General features: G+C 46.6%; 1 long non-coding RNA gene across 1 annotated transcript; it reads right to left on the bottom strand.

The window, feature by feature from the left end:
* Positions 1-11,597: 11,597 nt before the first annotated feature.
* Positions 11,598-13,068, bottom strand: LOC141020955 (uncharacterized). The gene is made up of 3 exons (XR_012180949.1): positions 12,431-13,068; positions 11,736-12,351; positions 11,598-11,657 (listed from the first exon to the last, which is right to left on the bottom strand). It is a non-coding gene; the product is annotated as an uncharacterized lncRNA (long non-coding RNA).
* Positions 13,069-18,135: the final 5,067 nt, after the last annotated feature.

Here is an 18,135-nt window from a genome sequence, read left to right as displayed (position 1 = left end):
CGGTGACCGAACTTCCATGTGCAGGTGATACGCCCCGCGTCCTCCTTGATCCCTGAAGTTTGACAAAATGTGACAATCAAATTATTAAGAATGAAACGCGCTTATGGACTACTACCCAACTTGATAGTAAAACTGATGCCTACGGCTAGACCACATTCCCCCCGACAGGTGAATCCGGTTGGTGCTTAAATTATGTGCCCCAATGAAGCTCAATGATGAGATAAGACACACATGCAACATTAGCCGGCTGATCGATGGCTCGTGGAAAGAATATATTCTGTGCTTGGTCGGAATTTGGCAATGGAGAGAAAGTGAAGAGATCTCACCTAATATTCCCATGCAGAGCGGGCAAATCTCCGTTCTTTTTCCGTAACCGAAGGCGAAGTAGGATATGTTCTCGCGGTACTGCAAAATCGGAGGACGTATCCGGCGATCCGACTGACTTTTTGGTGCGCCAAACCAGAACAAAAAAGAACCAGATGGAGAAAGGCTTCACCAAAAGAGAACCTAGCTTTGCTGTGATGAACGCACAAACTAAACATGAGAGCTTGAGTATTTAGGACGAGCACCTCCGAACGGGATATGTTCTCGCGGTCCAAACCGCCCCAAGGAGTAGCATGAAAAATGGCCATAAACTTGGTCATCCGGTCCATGGAACCTAGCTTTGCTGATCGCCGCTATGAGGCTCTGATAATGTTGTGAACTTGTCATAAACTTGGTCATCCGGTTGATAGGTGTGGATCGAGGACATAGATGCTGCTAGCATCTACAGATTGAATTAAGGTTCGGAACTCATGAATTTTTGTGAATGCCTCAGCTGTTTTCCGCAAGAGTAAGAGATTGTCTTGATGTCCAACATGATGCACTGAAATTTCAGTAGGTTTGGCGAAAGTGACGAGGTGAAAAATTAAGTTTGTTAAAATTTCAAGGTACAAAGAATAGGAGCAGAGCTTGATTGTTCTTCCCTTCCGTGGCTTACGGAGGGCATGGATCTAAGTTTTTTTTTTTGGGTGAAGTAGCTGAAGACAATCCTTCCACCAAACAGACCAGTCATTCTGTTTTGTAGCTGGTAATTAACTTCTGTAATACAATTTTCAAGTAAAACTTGTGCCTGTTCTATGAAGAAAATGTCAATCACATCTTCTATCTCTAACCGACGAACTTGGAAAATTTTCTAGAGCCAAAATTAATGAGATGACATATGATGGAAATTTACATAAAGCGGGTACTAATTGCATTCTCCCTTTGTACTAGTCAAAATATGAACCGATGCAGACAACTAATATTACAAATTTTTTGTTTAAGTCTCGTTCCTCCTCCACAAGAAAAACTCTTCACTTCCTGTCGGCGCCGCCGGTCTGCCACATCTCCCATGGCCTCTAGGTTCAGCGTCTTAGTTGGGGCTGTGTAGCGGCAGCGATGTCCCTTAGTACGAATAATGTCTCCCATGTTTTATCCTCGTCCCGATGATGCGTCTAGCATCGTCGAAGGGTGTGTGCAGGTGTGTCTCATCGGATCTCGCGGGATTCGGTCGGTGCCGGTCTTCGGTGGATCTGTTTGGATCCGATCTTCGCTCGTCTTCGTTCAGGTGTTTACAGGATTGATTCTTCTGATATACGACTTTCTTCATCGGTGATGGTTGCTACTCTGGTGTGCTGTTCCTATGGGGGGTTTAGCACGACAACTTCGCGACTGCCTACTACAATAAGGTTTGCCTGACTCCGGCGAGGGAGAGGCGATGGCGGCGGCGCGCCTTCAGGTTGCTCAAGTGTTTGTAGTCGTCGCTAGGTGATCCACGGGCGTCGTTGTAATTTTTATTACCTCTGTTGTTTTTCGAACCGACATGATTGAAGATGAATAGATTGAAAGTTTTTTCCAAAAATATATATATATTACAAAAGTAAAAAAGATCAATGAAATGAAATAGTTGCAAAACAAATCAGCCATCAGCGATGTCAACCCTAGGGTAACAAGAGAGACGGTTTGACAATGACACTTTTAGAAAGGGAACGGCGCACGAGCACCGTCGTCGTTAGGTCCAACCACTGAGACAGATCAAGAATTTTCAACGAAACAGAAGTCTAAACAAACTGCATGCAATGCCTTCAGCATGTGAATTGCCAGGTTCAGCCAAACAAGGTCAAACTTTGATGTAGAGCTTTCATCCTTAGGGCATCTCAAAAGCTAACCCGCAAATTGGCTCCGGTATCCGTCTGTGGACATAAGAGAGCAGTCGCTAACACTGATGCGGGAGTCAACCATCCAATGTAGTCATGTATATGTCCTCCTGTAAATGGCAATTTGGAGTTCAAATAAAGTCCGATCCATAGCGCTTGCCGGATCACATGCCCTATCACAACCAAAAAGAGGCAAGTATGCCTAGTTTTTACATGTCCGATCGTATAGGATATCAGTCCGGCAGTCTATGCAAAAAAGTATATCAGATTTTCTGTCCTGCCGAACCGGCAATCCGAACTTCCACGCTTACGGTGTCGCCGCCGCCGCATAGGCAGCCTCCGCCTCATTCTCCGCCGCCTCCATCTCCTCCTTGTCCGCCGGCTCCAACTCATCTTTCTGCTACTGCAACATCTTGTAGCGGGCGGCTTGCACGATCATTCTTGCGTCGGCATCCAAAACATCCAAATTCAAAGTCAACATCTTGGCGTCCTCCGCATCGACTGCGATCTTCACCTTCTTCTCTTCGAGCATGACTCTCTTTTCTTCAAGTTTGAGCTTCTTCTCGGTCGCCTCCATCAACAATTTGAACCTCTCCGCCTTGTTCTTCTCCTTGATGTCGGAGCGCTTGACATATGCCTCCTCCTTCGACAAGATGTCCTCGGACCTCTCTGTCATCTTGCCCACCACACCTTCTTGCTTCTCCCTCTCCCCCTCCCACTTCTTTCCCCGAAACTTCTTCTAACTTTCTTGGGCGGTTCTTGTTGGGTCGGTTGGGTAACTGGTTTCTTCCTTGGTGGCTTGGGCGGCGGTCTTGGCTATGAATAGGTTCCACTTCTATTGCCCATCCAACTTCAACCAACAATTCATGGCGGCGAAGTATTTCTTCTCCAGCTTCTTGAACACCGTACACGCATGGGAAGGCTACAAAATAAAACATTGTCAAGAACTATGCATAGATAACCGGCTAGTGATCAAGAAAACTATGCATATTCGGCTAGTGATCAACAAAGCTATGCATACCGGTAAGTGACCAACAAAACTATGCATACCGGCAAGTGACCAATGAAACTATGCATATCCGGCTACAATAGTATGCATATCCGGCTAGTGATCAACGAAACTATGCATATCCAGCCAAATGAACTTACTTTCTCGGTGATTTCCGCACCAATAGGCCACCGTGCGATGAAATTCTTCAAATGACCGCAATACTTTGAGATGGCCTCTTGGATGGTGTACCATCGATGGTTGAGGGACTTCGATTCACGGTGAGGATGACCGCATCGGAGTAGGGCGCGAAATGCTTGTGTTCATGGAACCATGTGTGGACGTTGGCCCAAAATGTTGTGCCATTTTGCTCCATGCCATGGATCGGATCGAGACTAGTGGCCAACCATGCATCATACGCCGCATGAAACAAAATAGCTCATGCCCGCGCACCTTAGAGATGGCCCACATTCCACTAGATTGAGGCCGCCATGCAAATCAACAAATTGTCTCCTAATGGAGCCCGGGAAAAATCCGTCATTGACGCCGAGAAAAGGGAACCCCGAAGATATACCTCCGCTAAAAATCATCGTTGTTGTTATCACACTGCTCCCACAGGCTCAAAAACACAACCATTGTCGAGATATCCTGGACCATCAATTTGTGTCATCTAGGGCTACTACAACTCTCCAGCGGCAAAAGACTCCTAAAACGCCAGGGGCGAGCCGACTGCCACTTAGGAAGATCTTTCCTACAAGCTGCCTCCTTCGACGGGGAGGTGAGGAAGGGAAGGTGACGCCACTATGGGGTGGCACGGGATAGGGTTCACCCGGCACACACACCCCACGGGCCAACTTAGGCAGGCGGGTGTCTTCCTTGTATCAAAATTTCTGTTTCTTATAAGGGAAAAGCTTCCCCTCAATGGACGATTACATCGCATCTTCCGTCGCCTCAACGTGCGACACGCGTCCCATGTGGGGCCCTTGACCACTCATCATTCTTCCTTCCTTTCTCAATCGCAAACGAGAGCCACACATTTCCTTTCTTTTTTCCTCGTTCGTCTTCTATATCCAATTTCTTTCTCTTTGGTTTTTCGCCTTGACATGCGCTCTCTAGGGACGGGTGAGCGCCAGCCGGCCCGGTGTTGCAGGTGTGTGGATCTCATTTATGTGGATTTTCCCCTATCGATTGATTTTCTTTTAAAGGAGCCTGAGACGACTTTGGAACAAGGATCATGCTGCAATGAAGGTTTGCAACAAGGAGGCTATTGCAATGGTGTCGGACACTGCCGGAGATGCTTTTGCAACAAAGGTTCACAATAAAGGTCTTGTTGCAATGGTGACGGACGTGGCCAAAGGTGCTGCAACAAGGTCCTATTGCAACGAAGGTTTACAACAAAGATCTTATTGCAATGGCGACGACACAACCACAAATCAGATGTGATTTTGCAACAAGAGCCTGTTGCAATGAAGGTTTGCAACATAGACCATGTTGCAATATGGTGAGCAAAGAAGAGTAACGGCCGTACAGTGAAGCATCATACGATCAGACGGTTCGCAACCAAGCCGACCTTTAAATAAGATCCGCCGACCGACATGCAACACACCCATTTAATGAGCTGGTTCCATTTTCATTTACGCATCAGAATTTCTGTTTGTGCTCGTGCGTGCGCGCGTGCGTGCATGTGTAGCACTAGTGCGCGGATGCCGCTAAAAGTGCAGAGGTATGATCGACGAAATCTTTCTTCGTGGCTGCCGATGGAAGCAGTACTACATTCTCTATGGCATTGTCGTCAAAATGCGGCAAATTTGACAATTTTGACCTGGAAACGAAATAAATTCACAGAATGAACTGGGTGCGAAACTATTTCACACCCCTGACCCTTTTGTGTAGCGCCCGCCACGCCGGCGCCACACCTAGCTCCGGGGCGTTGCACCTCTGTCCACCGTGGCAGCCCATGGGCCCGCACCCCGCAGTGCAACGCCTCCGAGCTAGGCGCCGCACATGTAATGTGCAGCGCCTAGCCGCTAGGCGCTACACGTGTAATGTGCAGCGCCTAGCGGCTAGGCGCTGCACTGTGACTTATCCAGCCACTTGGCTGGGCCCCCCTCCCCCACCCCCCCACCACACACTCTCTCACTCTCTCCCCGAGCTTTGCCCCCTCTCCCACTCTCCCCCCTCTCAAATCTTCTTCCAAATCTTGCAAATTTGAAGAATTTGTCCGTGGATTTCGAAGTCAAACCCTCCCTCAAGGTAATAATCTCCGATCCCCTTTTTTTGATCGAAGTAAAGTTCTCCCATTGCTCATTTGTTGGTAGTTTGGGGAAACCCTAGTTTTGTTTGGATCTAGAGATTTGCATGGAGATGTGAGATGTTTGTTTGCCCATTTCTATGATTAGGCTTTGTTAGTATGCTAGGGTTATTCTTATGGGTGTTCTTATGTTGGTGCTAGGGTTAGGTTTAGGGCTAGGGTTATGGTTAGGGTTATGGTTATGGTTAGGGTTAGGGTTATGGTTAGGGTTAGGGTTGTTGTTTCATATATATATTAGGGTTTGTATTCGGTGTTAATCCATGGATTAGTACTCATGGAAGCAATGTTACCTTGTGTTCATTGCTTATAGGGATGGGAAGAACATGTGTGTTTGTTCATCATGGGGACAAAGACGCCTTTTTGAAAGGCAATAAAGAACCGGACCCGGATGAGTTTGACATGGTGTTTGATAGTAGTCCTAGCTATGCGGAGCTCTTGCAACAAATTAGGAAAGATTTGAATTGGATGGAACCTAGTGACATCATTGAGTTGGAGGGAAGGCATAATGTTGGTTTTGGAATGCACATCCGTTGGAAGACAATGCGTGTAAACTCGGAGCAACGTTGGGTTGCATACAAGGAGACGGTGGCCGAATCACTAGACAAGGCTCTTGAGTTATTTGCAACGAAGAAGGTTGATTCAAGTTTGCATTTGGACTTGAACCGGAACCCCTCCCCTTTGGTTGCTAGTAGCCCCCCATCCTTGAAGCGAGATGAAATTGTTGAACCTCTTTTGACCCAAGAAGTGAGGCCAACATTGAGCCCTTATAGAAACAACCAAGATGAATCTTTGCAAGAGGACAATGATGAGTATGCGGACGATGACAATGAAGTTGATCTCCATGACAACAATGTGGGTGATCTCGACAAATATCATTTGCAAGAGACAATGGACCATTCCATCCCTTTTTCCCGTGCATATGCATCGGACTCGGATGACGATGGTCCCGATGAACAAGTTGATGCGGAGGGGTTCACGGTGAAGGAGGCCGAAGCTTTCGAGAAGGTATTTGGTCGGGATCATCGGACTACATTGTTCAAGGATGTTAGTCTCGCGGATGAAGCCGTGGTAGATGGTGGCCAATGTGTACCTCTTGGGGTTAGGCCAAGCTCTCACCGTGATTTGGTAGACGACAAGAACCGGATTGCTAAAGGTTATAAGTTCGACAGCTTGTTGGATTTGAAGATGTGGCTCGACAACTACTCGGTTACGCATTATCGTCCACACAAGGTGGTGCACTCGGACGTCAATGTGCGCTACACGGTTGCATGTGCATGTGAAGATGAAAAGGAGGTCCAACTTGGACTTACAAGAGGCCGTGGTGGTGGTAGAGGTCGTGGAAAGGAGGTCCAACAAGGAGTGGCAAGACGCCGTGGCGGTTGTCCGTGGATTGTGCGTGCAAGACCATGGAAAGGAGGTCCTACTTGGCATGTAGTGAGTTGTGTGCCAACTCACATGTGCCAAGGCAAAAGGGTTGATGGCAAGATTGTGTCCGAAGACCACAAACAACTCACGTCCGAGTTCATCGCTTACAGGCTCTCCAACTCAATATCCACACTTCCAACAATGAGCGTCCAACATGTCATTGACCTTGTGAAAGCCATCTTTCATTACAAGGTGAAATACGGCAAGGCATGGAAGGCGAAGCAAGCCGCATTTAAGATGTTGTATGGTACATGGGAGGAAGCATACAACCGAATCCCTAGGTTGTTGTTAGCCATGGCTGCGACAAACCCAGGCATGGTTCATGTGGTCGAGCCTCATGGGCACCAAACAACGGTTCATGAAGGAAGGAAAGTCAGAGTATTTGGCCGTGCTTTTTGGGCGTTCGAGCAATGTGTGAGGGCTTTCGAACATTATAGGCCGGTCATCGCAATTGATGGCACGTTCTTGACCGGACAATACAAGGGCACCTTGTTGGTTGCGATAGCAAGTGATGCCAATAACCGGGTGTTGCCATTGGCATTTGCTTTGGTTGAGGTGGAAAACAATGACAACTGGGAGTGGTTTCTGCATCTTTTGAGGACGAAGGTGTTACCCGCTCAAAGGGAAATTTGTGTCATATCGGATCGGAATCAAGGAATTCTTAACGCCGTGGAGATTGACATTCCCGGGCATGCTCCGTTGCACCATCGCTGGTGCATGAGGCACTTTTGTTCGAACTTCTATAGGGCATGTGGCCTTAAGGAGTTGGCCGATGATCTTCAAGATTGTTGTCTCGCTTTCTCCGATAAGTGCTTCGCCACTTTGTACAACAAATTGCTCGCACACAAAAAATTGATCCGGGGGTCAAGAGTTTCTCAATAGGCACATTCAATACCGGAACAAGTGGGCACGTGCTTTTGATGAAGATGGCCGGAGATACGGTCAAATGACAAGCAATATGGCCGAATGCTTCAATAGGGTGCTCAAAGGTGCACGTGGATTACCCGTGACGGCAATAGTTCAATACACATTTGACAAGATGAATGCGTACTTTGTAAAGTACTCGATGGAAACCGATGCACAGATAGCGGGTGAGAACCCACGGAAGTACAAGTACAAGTTCCTACCCAAAGTTGATGAATGGTTGCTATTTCAATCACGGAAGGCGGACTCAGAAGAAGCTATATTATATGACAATGAAGAGTGGAAGTACGAAGTGAAAGAGCCAGGAGGAACCACAAATGATGGCCGGCAACATGGAGGTCGGGCTTTCAAGGTGTCGTTAACACAATGTGATTGCACTTGCGGGAGGCCATTGTTGCTTCATCTCCCATGCTCACATTTGTATGCCGCCGGCCGCGTTAGGAATGTGGACATCAATCACCCACGCACCGTGAGGGAGTCGGAGTTCTCAATCATGACGGTCAAGAAAACATGGGCTCCCCGCTTTCACCCATACTTTGACCAATCACAATGGCCGGAGTATCATGGAGTTCAACTATGGCCGGATCCGGAGTTGAAGGTTGTTAAACGGGGTAGACGTAAGACAAAGCGTCTTAGAGGCGACATGGACGGATGGGGCCATGGTGGGCGCCGCGAAGCGGGCAACGACCAATTCCAAGAGCCTCGTGAGAGCTCCCGTTGTGGGGAGTGCAAAGGTCATGGCCACAACAAAAGAAAATGTACCAAACCAAGGAAAAGGTCCAAGAAAAATGATGCAAGCACAAGCCAACATGGAGCTACACAAGGGAGCCAACCAAGTGGTAGCCAACCTAGTGGTAGCCAACAAGTGCCAAGCCAACCAAGTGGTAGCCAACCTAGTGGTAGCCAACAAGTGCCAAGGCAACCAAGTGGTAGCCAACAAGTGCCTAGCCAACCAAGTGTTAGCCAACCTAGTGGTAGCCAACAAGTGCCTAGCCAACCAAGTGTTAGCCAAAGAGGATCTAGGCAACAAAGAGGTCGGCAACTTGGACTTACAAGAGGCCGTGGTGGTGGTAGAGGTGGTGGTGGTGGTCTCGGCCGTGGTGGTGGAAGAGCTCGACGTGGTGGTAATGGCCGTGGTGATGGTCTCGGCCTTGGTGATGGTCTTGGCCTTGGTGGTGGACTTGGCCGTGGTGATGGACAAGCGCAAGTTCGTTATAGAGGAATGTTTGGATACCTAGATGGACCGTTTCCGTATGTTCCTCACTAACTATAATGTATCATATGTTCTTGTTTTTTCATATGTTCTTCTTTTTCATATGTGCTTCCATTTGTTCTTATTGTCCTTACTAACCATTATGTTCCACTCATTGTAGGTATGGCGGCTTCCCAACCCAACAAACCAACGATGAAGGAGGATGGCGAAGATGAGATGGCCGGATGGTGGGAGAAGGCTGCGAAGAAGCTTAGAGAGGAGGATGCAGCCAAGCTAAAGAAGAAGAAGGAAGAGGAGCTTGAGAAGGAGAGGAAGCGAAAACAGAGTGCGGCAAATGCGATGCGTGCTAGGGAGCAAGCGTTGATGAGGCACAGAAGAAGCGTCAACAGGATTTTGAAGAAAGAACCATGAAGCTTTGGGCAATTGCAGCTGAAAAAGAAGAGAGGGACAATCAGATATTCATGGAGAGGGTGGTTAAGAAGGCTTACCTCATAAGAAAAAGGGAGGAGGAAGAGGAAGAAGAGAGGAAGAAGAAGAAGGGAAAGGGGCCTTGCTCTACGCAATAGAGCTATGTCTCCTCTTCGATTTGGTTGTGAACTACTATGTCTCCAATGTGATTTGGTTGTGAACTACTATGTGCCGTGAACTACTATGTCTCCTCCTCAATTTGGTTGTGTGAACTACTATGTGCGGTGAACTACTATGTCTCCTCCTTGATTTGGTTGTAAGAACTACTATGTGTCGTGAAGTACTATGTGTTATGAACTACTATGTGTCGTGAAGTACTTGGGCACTGCAATCTACCATGTGGCGCCTAGCTGCTGTGGCTCTCTGGATAGCTAAAAAATTCACTAAGTCCAAGTCCAAGTGCCTCAAACTGTAAAGTACCTTCTGTTCTGGCTGCATAGCTACAGAATAGTGCAGCGCCTAGCTAGGAGGCGCCACACTGTACAGTGCAGCGCTTGGGGGCTAGGCGCTGCACTGTATAGTGCGGCGCCTCCGTGCTAGGCGCTGCACAAACACTTAGCGAAATTTTTGCCTGAAACTGGAGGCATACCTTCTGTTGCACTCTGGATAGCTACAGACATGTGCAGCGCCTAGCTTGGAGGCGCCGCACTCTACAGTGCAAGGCGTTGCACTGTAGAGTGCGGCGCCTCCAAGCTAGGCGCTGCACATGTCTGTAGCTATCCAGCAAGCAACAGAAGTATGGCTAGTTACAGACATGTGCAGCGCCTAGCTTGGAGGCGCCACACTCTATAGTGCAGCGCCTGCGTGCTAGGCGTTGTACTATAGAGTGCGGCGCCTCCAAGCTAGGCGCTGCACATGTCTGTAGCTATCCAGAAAAGCAACAGAAGTATGGCTAGTTACAGACATATGCAGCGCCTAGCACGGAGGCGCCACACTCTATAGTGCAGCGCCTGCGTGCTAGGCGTTGCACTGTAGAGTGCGGCGCCTCCAAGCTAGGCGCTGCACATGTCTGTAGCTATCCAGAAAGCAACAGAAGTATGGCTAGTTACAGACATATGCAGCGCCTAGCACGGAGGCGCCACACTCTACAGTGCAACGCCTAGCTCGCAGGCGTTGCACTGTAGAGTGTGGCGCCTCCGTGCTAGGCGCTGCACAAACACTTAGCAATTTTTTGCCTGAAACTTGAAGCCTACCTACTGTGCCTCCTCCCCCCCCCTCTACTGGGTCTTTTTCAGCCACAGTTCAACAATTAGTATAACAAACATTCAGGTTCAAAAAGGGTTCACAAAAGACATCATTTCTTAGAAAGGACCATCACAATAAGTTCCAGTTTACCATAGAGCTACCACCACTCCAAGTTCAACGACATAAAAGGTACGACCACTCCAAGTTCAACGACATAACAAATCGCACTCGAAGTTCAACATTATAAAAAAACTAAGATGACTAGTGCTTTCCACGCTTGCTGGGTCCTCCCCCCCCTCTTGACGCTTATCTTCTTCACCTTCCTAGGAAGAGGAACCCGCTCCGGCTTCGTCTCCGCCTCCGGTTCGACATCGTCATCCAAATAGTCATCCAAAGCCGCCATCCGCGAGGTGCCGACCGTCCTTTTGCCTCGTTGGGTGAAGTCTTCAGGTGTGTACTTGTTGATTCCCCTCCTAGGCTTCAACTCGTATGCAGACCGAGCCCGGTACGTCCCCAAGGTCATATCATCAGCAACCTATGCATCAACAAAAGATATGGAAAGACCGTGTGTGAGGATATAGTTAGCAATGCATCAACAAATGGATATATATCGTCATGACATACCTCTTGGGTGACCACACCCACATCCTCATCCTCGAAAGGTTCACCATGGCTCTGCCCCGAAGCGGGATCTGATGGTGTCGCCGACCTAGACCGTTCTGGTGATACATACTCGGGGTCACGACAACCGAAAAGGTTTGATAGCCGCCTTAACTTTTGGCCCTGGCGCTGCAACATGTACAAGTGAATGAGGCATGGAACGTACCAACAAATGTTAAGTGCTAGTTTGAAGGAGATATGAACCTTAATGAATTCTCGAAGTGCACCTTCCCCATCGCTTTTGCTAGCCGGGGTTGTTTCCAGAATAGTCTCGGTCTCGTCAGCTGCTTTCTTGATCTGGGCACGCTATGAACAGAAACAGTATCAAAGTGTTAGGCAAGCGAAGATGTGAAAAGTGCGAATGGAAAAGCAAAAAGGGCTAACCACAAAGTTCATCATTGGAGCTGAAGGGATCACCGAGTTGCCTTTCCTGACTAATGCGTTGTACTGGTGCTGGGCTACCTCATCAAAAACGGTGGGTTCTTCCAGAATCTCCTCAGCATACGCCGGCTGGCATACCTCCACGCGGGTACTTGCAAGAAACCATGCGAGATAGTTGTTGAACGCGATCGGGCGGTGCTCACGAAGCTGGGCTCGTTTTCCAGCCCTTGCTTGCTCCACACTAAGAGCGAACTGCACGACATACTTCCTGTGATGGCTGGCCCAATCCTTGATCTTCCGCTGCTTTTTCCTATCCAACCTGCAAGTTAGAAACAGAATATTAGCATCATCGAAACCGTCGAGAAGCTGCTAAGTGCTCAAGGTTAATTATATCTTACGCGTGTAGCAACTTGTCCGTGTCCTCCCACTCCGGCGGGTGTGGCTGGAACAAACCAAACTGGCGGAACACCCGATGTGGCAGGTGAAGCTCAACCGCCCAGTTGCATATCAGTGGGCACCGCATATGCCAGAGATCCCTATCCCTAATGCACATCGGATTAAGCCTGAACTCTATAGGGTTACCAAAACTCTCTCCTTTTCCATACGGCTCCCATTCCACCTGCAAAATGGGATTGAATGCAAAATTGATATCGAGTGAAGATACAAGCATGATAATCACTTATGCAAGGTCGGTTCACCTGCTCAGGCGTGATCGCGTCCAGCTCGCTCTTGTACAACTTGTACATTACAGAGGGATCATCCGTCGTCTCATTTAACACATCCCACTTGTAAGCCCAAGTGGGGAGCCGTAGTGGGTCGTCTTTATCGTCCCAATCCTCGTACTTCACGATCTTAGGTCGTCCAACCGGCAAACGCTCCCAGCTCCATATGGAAAGTGCGAGCAGACAACTACCAATACCTCCAGTGTGCCTACAACTGGCATCGTCCAACTGCACATAAAAAAGAACATGGTCAAATTTGCCGCAAGAGCGCATTGATAATGTATCAATGAAGTGAAAAGGAAACAACTTCATACCTGTCGATACAAGTAAGCTAGTGTCGCCGAACCCCAACTCCATTTGCTATCGAAGACGGTCAACGCCTTCAGCCACAATCATGGAGCAGTCTTGCCTGTGCCATCAGCAAACATTGTCCTCGATATCACGTACCACATGTAGACACGAGCATATGTCTTCACCATGTCCTCATTAGCATCATCGGGGCAATGACAGAAGTTCGATGATATCCACGTGAAAGTAGCGCCCGCTGCGACTCTTTCCTTCTTCTTATGTTCTGCTTCTGGCTCCCGAGGCTCCGGAGGAACCATACCGATAAGGGCTTGCATCTGCGCGCGTCACCCTTCAGAATCGGTGTTCATACATAAAGGATTGCCATCGATAGGAAGACCGGTGATCATAGCAATATCCTGCAGCGTCACGGTCATCTCCCCGGTCCGAAGATGGAAAGTGTGTGTCTCCGGCCTCCAATGATCAATAAGCGCGGTGAGTGCTGCAGCATTGTTGGGTGGCGTCGACCGGCGGACCAACTCAATGAACGGGAGAAGTCCTGCCTCCCTAACATAAGGTGTGTACCGCTCATCATATCGCATCCCTCCAAGGCTGATCCCGTGAGACCGAAGCTTCAGAGGTGCAAGCTCCTACAAACAAACAAATCATAACATTACATATGGGGCATTTGTGTTTGAAAAAACATACGAAATTCATAACACCGGCCACTTTCGGTATTACCCGCTGCTGCACCGACATAGCGTACGACCGGTGTTGTTTGTCCCAATGATCATCGAGAAGCCAAACCATCCTAACAATTTCAACAAAGCATTCTTGTCAACATGATTATCTTTTCAATTCAAAAAAACTAAAGTAGGCCTACTACATGCAAGATTCAAAGCATATGTATCCAAAGCATTTTTCTCAATACGAGTATAATTTTAGTACAAATAAACTAAACTAGGCCTACTTCATACAAATAACTTCTCCATAGAAATAACATGTCAATCTATGTATCCAAACTATATAAATAACATGTCAACCTATCTATCCAAACCACATTCTAATCTAACAAGGGTTCCTCAAATCTAATATATGCAAGATTCAAACAAAAGTTGCCCAAATCTAATACATGCAAGATTCAAACAAGGGTTCCCCAAATCTTCAAAATATAATATTTTCTATGGATAGAAAGAAGGGGATCGGTGGAGAGTACCTTCTACGATGGATTGGTGAAGAAATGCACGGACCAAATCGTCGGATCGGAAGGATTTGGGAGAGGGGATTGAGAGGGGGAGTGCAGATGGCCGCCGCCCTGTTTTCCTGTAACTGCCAATGGGGAAGGTGGGGGAGGAGAGGGCTGGCGCGTTTGCAGATAAGTCACAGTGCAGCGCCTAGCCGCTAGGCGCTGCACATTACACGTGTAGCGCCTAGCGGCTAGGCGCTGCACATTACAGGTGCAGCGCCTAGCTCGGAGGCGTTGCACTGCTGGGTGCGGGCCCATGGGCTGCCACGGTGGACAGAGGTGCAACGCCCCGGAGCTAGGCGCTGCACCGTAGGGTGTGGCGCCGGCGTGGCAGGCGCTACACAAAAGGGTTAGAGGTGTGAAATAGTTTCGCACCCAGTTCATTCTGTGAATTTATTTCGTTTTTAGATCAAAATTGTCAAATTTGCCTCAAAATGCGTCCTTGGTCACCTGGAGACGGCCGGCCTCGCTCTGTCGATCGATCGAGTAGTTCCCTCGACAACTTTTGAGGTGTGTAGTGAAAGCAGCAGTGCGTGCCTAGCTAGCCGAGCTAGGTAGTAAAAACATCCACGCACGTCTTTGGAGAGAAAACTACTCCAAAAAGTGCTTCCTCTTTTGCATCCTACGCCGACGCCGAGTAATTTTGTCTCTGGGAGCAAAGCAAACCACCGTTAATTTAAAACGCAAGGCACTTTTCTCTCTTCCTTCCGTCCCATGCATGCATCTTTCCACTTCCCATGCGTGTGTGTTGTCTGCCATTATAATACTACCGCGTGTAAAAGGGGTAGGAATGGTTGGAAAAAAGTAATAAAAAGCGATCGGGTACGATGAACAAACCCAATTACACTGCGTAGTCTCTGTGATCATCATGATCTGTAGTTTTTTGTTGCTGCGCGGCTATAATGCAGTCGCCTGCCATTGTGCAAAAACTCGCACTCGATTTACGTGTCGTCTGATTTGTTCCGTGATTTGCGCTACTCAATTTTATTTCAGTTTTGCTGTTTGGGCTGGTACGGTTGTAGCTAGTGGCCTTAAAATTTATAAATTTATTGTACGTACAATAATATAATCTTAACACTGCCACATATGATGATAGCTAAGTTGGAAGAGTAAGAAAGGAAAAAGATTAACCTTCTCCTACCTAAGAGAGTTGATCTCTTAGTAATGAAGATAAGACAATTCTCTTTATTGTACAAGATGTTGTTATGTGTTTCTTGTTTAATTTTAAGCATCCCATAATATTAGGACCATGCAAACATGAATTGTTTAAGGTAACTTTTTTTCTTCTAGAATATGCATGCACATGCATATCTTATATTAATCCCTCTTCTCCCACTTCCAGTTATTATGTCAATGGAATTTGGCCTTATTCTTATTTAGAAGAAGAGGGTAAAGGAACCCGTTCACACGTTTACATGCCAGGTTGACGGCAGGGGTTATGAAGGCGATCTAAGAAGAAGAGGGATTTGCTATTCCAAATTGAGCAAAGGTAACACTAAAATATAGTTAATTTTATCTTTCTTAATATGGATTTGCTATTCCACAATTCTCCGAGATTACCTTTGCTCAATTTTGTAGCCAATAAATTATGTTGTGAAATGGATTAAATCAATCTTCTTTATGGGGAAGATTAAGTCAGTCTGAGTTGAAATGGTAGTCTAAGAATTTGAATGACACTTAAGAAACTCCAGGCAACAGAGCCACAATACTTCCCTCAACATTCATAATTTACATAAATAAAATGGATTAACACTAAACATGTTAATAATATTTGTTGAAGACGTTTATATTTTGAACCAAAAAAAGCATTATTATATATTTGCGTTAACACGCACTTCAAGTTGAGATACTCAATCATGTCTTGTGAAATGACATTTATCTAGAAGCAGATCAAGTAGGCCACTTTGGTTCACATGATTTGCGAGAAAGCTTCTGATCTATTCATCTTCAATTATGGCAGTACAACGAACATCAGAAATAATAAAAATTACATCCAGATCCGTAGACCACCTAGCGACGACTACAAGCACTGAAGCGAGCCGAAGGCGCGCCGCCGTCATCGCCCCTCCCTCGCCGGAGTCAGGCACAAGTTTTTATAGTAGACCGTCGGGAAGTCGTCGTGCTAAGGCCCCATAGGACTAGCGCACCAGAACAGCAACCGCCGCCGATGAAGAATAACGTAGATCGAAAGGATCCAACCCGAAGACACACGAACATAGACGAACAACAACCAGATCCGAGCAAATTCACCAAGGATAGATCTGCCGGAGACACACCTCCACACGCCCACCAACGATGCTAGACTTAGAAGGTTGTCATGGCATATTAAATTCTATAGGAGTTGAAAAAAAATTGTCATTGATGTTGATTTGGTGTATACCATGGTTGTCATGGAAACAAAAGATTTTTTTTCATGAGGTTGAACTCAATGATTTTTTTATGAGATTCCATGCAGACTAGACCATAGAGAAATTCTTATAATATATATTTTTATATACCAAATATGTTACAACGAAAAATGTATTAAGAAATAGAATCCTACCAAATTCTTATGAAAGTTCTTGTAAAGAACAAAATATTGAACTCCTACACACACCGCATGATCGCCGCAAACCCACACGCGAATGACCTCCCGACTCAAGAACCCATTCTTGAGTCTATTACGTATGTACACGAGTAGATGTATGTGAGGCATGGTTGCGGCACGATATAACAAAAGAAATTACGCCGGACTGGGCGGAGGGCAACATTTGGTCTTTAATTGTAAGAAGAGTGTGTGACGACCCTATATCACAATGCGGGATGTCTAAAATGGTAATATAACAAAGTAATGCCACGTTCTCTTCGAAAGTGCTCTTTTGATTCCGAGCTCATATGCTCTCGCATGAACAGTCAAATCGAAAAAATAGTAAAAAAATTCAAAATAATCTGAATTTTTTTGTGATGAACATTGATGAATGTTCTAACTGCGTGCAAAATTTCAGATCGAAATGACATTTGTGGAGATCTGGGCAAAAATAACAAAATCAATGCTCCAAAATGCTTCCAACAATAGTCTTTTTGGAGCATCGATTTTATTCTTTTTGCCCAGACCTCCACGAATGTCATTTCAGATTGAAATTTTGCACGCGGTTATAAATTTTGTCAATGTTCATCACAAAAAAAATCAGATTTTTTTAATTTTATTACTATTTTTTTATTATTTTACTGTTCATGCGGGAGCATATGTGATGAGGACATCAATACCATTGTTACACCCACAACCCCTGCTACTATACATACTGAACCGATTACTAGAGCTCGCGCACGCCAATTAAATTAGCAGTTACTTTCGTTTCTTGGTAACGATTTTAATGTTCGTGAGAATATGATGCTGCCTAAATTGGGTACATTTGTTTTGCTTACAAATGAAAGGCCTAGCTTGGAGAAGGATGAACATTGGAGCAAGAACAAGCATGGAGTTGATGGCATGCGCAAGGGAGACAAGAACAGAGTTTCAAGTGATGATTTCAGGACTTTGAAGCCACCATAATGAGTGCATGAAGCCTTGGACGAAATATACAAGATGCCACTTCATAATTTTCGTCCAGAGGCTATTCTAGGTGCCGCGTCACCTTATTTTTGGGCCAGGCCCATGTAATTTCGAAATACTTCAATATAAGCTGTTTTTAGAGTCCATATGTGTGGGGAAACAAGAGTTAGGGTGGGTTTCGGACCCCTCCTCCAAGGGCCACGAAATTCCCCCCTCTTCCTCCATATATACAGCCCCTAGGGCATCGTTTAGACTTTGGGTTTTGTTTAGATTGAAAGTTCGCCATAGCTGCAACTTCGCGTACTTCATTTGTGTTCAACGACCAGACAAAGGCGTCACGGAACCCCACCTTCATTAATAAAGCTTTCCTCTTTTATTCGCAATATCCAGATTGCAATATCAGTTTCTTGCTTGTTCTTCGTTTGCTCGCAGAAAATAGACCCTCGTGGTCAGGTTGATCGTGCTCCGGCGTGGTCAATAACCCCTCGGAAGTTGGTTTAGCGATTGCTAAGGCGCGACGTCTTCGCACGTTCGTAGTCGGATCGTCAAAATCGACTCCCACAGAAAACGATTGCTATCTCATCGAAACATCGGGACACCTTTGCCTCTATCAATATG

This window comes from Aegilops tauschii, chromosome 3, assembly GCF_002575655.3.
Source record: "Aegilops tauschii subsp. strangulata cultivar AL8/78 chromosome 3, Aet v6.0, whole genome shotgun sequence".
NCBI classification, from domain to species: Eukaryota; Viridiplantae; Streptophyta; class Magnoliopsida; order Poales; family Poaceae; genus Aegilops; species Aegilops tauschii.
This window is presented reverse-complemented; position numbering and strand designations above follow the sequence as displayed.